Consider the following 2,680-nt stretch of genomic DNA (forward strand, 5'->3'; position numbering starts at 1 on the left):
ACATAAAAGGGAATGTTGAAATAATACAACAAATGAGAAAAATGCTATACAATATTATGCAAAAGCATAGCATTTAAAAAAAACAGAGCTCATCTTCAAATTCATGATGTCACTACGTCCCACAGGAAATGACATCATTTGGACTCTTTCTGAATTGTTCTGTGGCAGGAGATGCAGATCTGCCTAAAATCTAAAGTAAATCAGTTAGCCTACTTTATTTATTTGTTTATTTTTTGTATGAATTAAAAAAGTTTAAGCATTTATGTTGTTTAACTATCAATCTATGAAATTGTAAAGTTACTTAATTTATTTTTATTGTTCTTAAACCATACAAACATATGAACAATGAAATGAAAAGAATCAAAATATAAATAAGAATAAAAAATGGAAGTATAAACCAACCATCTATGTCCAGGCTATTTGTATTCCATCAGAAGTAGCGAATGGTGTGTGTGTGTGCATTACAAGACAGAGATTTCACAGAGATGGATTACAAAAGAAATGTGTAGAGATTTGTAAGCCACAGTCCAGTTGAATTAAAGGTAACTGAACCTGCCATTTACATGAACTTTGTTCACTGTTTTTAGTTATTTGCTGTTTTTATACTAAATGTTGTTTATCATATTAAATGACAAACCATACTGAATCAACTTTAATGTTTGTAGATGAGAAAAGCACTTCAGACACACAGATCATCTACATGCTTCAGATGAGAGATCAGCTGCAGGTCACTGATTTCACATTCAATACAACAGATTTTAGTTTACATTTGTGATTGATGACTTTGTTCATCTAGGCCTCATCTCAGCTCATTTTTAGAGAGAGAATGAGAGTAGGCCTATTTCTTAAATGTGTTTATGTTTGTCTGTCTGATGAGTTTGTTTTGACAATTTTCTCTGTAACATAAATCACTTCAGGATGTGAACAGATATCTGATGGCTGTGACATATAAGCACACTATGCAATGAAGATCAAGAGAACAAAAATGATGCAGCACTTTTTTGTCATAATTATGAATATCAGTCAAATTACACTAAAGAAATTGGTAATACAAATGGTTACAACTATACATTAAAAAGATAAATGCGCTCGAGTTATATTAGTTTCAAATTAACACAGTGCCACCCAGTGGACAACAAAACTAATAAATGTCTGCTACATACAAACACTAACAATCTTTATCAGTATTAGTGGTCTTTCCTCATGTTTTTCTGCTCCTCTAGCCATTTCCATTGTTGCAGTGATTCTCAATTAGCAACCAGACTAAACATCTCAATGTTACTGAATTCTGTCAGCCATGTTAAGCTATACATCAGACACATTTTCTACCTGTTTTCTTTCTAAATCTTTCTTTATTTCTGAATGCATGCGGTTTGAAATGCTGAGAGGATGTTCAGATAATGCACACTGTAACGAATCAGCTCATGGGAAATATGAATAATTAATCATAACTAGTTATAATTAATTATGAATATTTTAGATCCGCTGTAGATATTTACTTGACCTCTCAGGGTCAACTGTCTTGTCAATTCTAAGAACGTTAATTTCCTGGTTAAGGGAAATAACTTTCTTACTGTCACAATGATAGACGGTGTGTGTTTGTGTGTTCTTGAGAGTGTGAGGGGGCCAGTTTCTTCTCACAACCACAAATAATTATTCTGAGAACCTGTTAGACTCAAACCTGTGATATATATCTGAAATGAGAGTTTCCAGAACCAGCATGATGTTCTCTCATCTGTGCGCTCTCCTCTTGTTTATCCTGTGCGGTAAGTAACATTTCAGCACATTTTTTAAATTACTAAATAACTCTGCATTTTGTATTGGCAAACATTTAAATTTTTTTACCTTTCTGTCTGTCAAGCTTAAGGAAATTATATTAAAAACCATTAACAGAATGAAGATTTAGAGCAGTGTGTGTATATGTAAAATAATTATTTGATAGATCTGTTAATGATATTATGTATCAGTCTGATAATAATATACTGTGTTTTTATATGTATTCAGGTGTGTTTGGCGATGAAATGAAGTCAGTATCGGTGACTGAGGGAGATTCTATCACGCTAAATACTGATATTAAAGTACAGAGCAAAGATATGTTATTTGTGGATGTTTGGACCACAAGAGACTCGCATTGCTGAAATATATAACCAGAACATGTTTACAGTGGGTACGGAAAGTATTCAGACCCCCTTAAAATTTTCACTCTTTGTTATATTGCAGCCATTTTCAGTGTCAGTGTCTACAGTGAGTTAAGTAATACTCTAATAATCTCATTTTAATATTACACTGTTTGTGAATGTGAGAAACCTTGTCTGTTTGTGCTATGTTTCATCTTCCTACTAGTCAGGACCATTAATTTTCCAATTTTTATATGCACATATCGTTAGAAGTTGTCTTACTATTTTGTTAAATATATTTTGGAGAATCTGGATAATAATGTTTCTTTCCTTAAAGGGGTCATATGATGCTGCTAAAAAGAACATTATGTTGTGTATTTGGTGTAATGCAATGTGTTTATGCGGTTTAAGGTTAAAAAAACACATTATTTTCCACATACTGTACATTATTGTTTCTCCTCTATGCCCCGCCTTTCTGAAACGCGTCGATTTTTACAAAGCTCATCATTCTGAAAAGCGAGGTGTGCTCTGATTGGCCAGCTATCCAGTGCATTATGATTGGC

Source organism: Sinocyclocheilus rhinocerous, unplaced genomic scaffold (assembly GCF_001515625.1).
Source record: "Sinocyclocheilus rhinocerous isolate Xijiao unplaced genomic scaffold, SAMN03320098_v1.1 scaffold1824, whole genome shotgun sequence".
Taxonomy (NCBI): Eukaryota; Metazoa; Chordata; class Actinopteri; order Cypriniformes; family Cyprinidae; genus Sinocyclocheilus; species Sinocyclocheilus rhinocerous.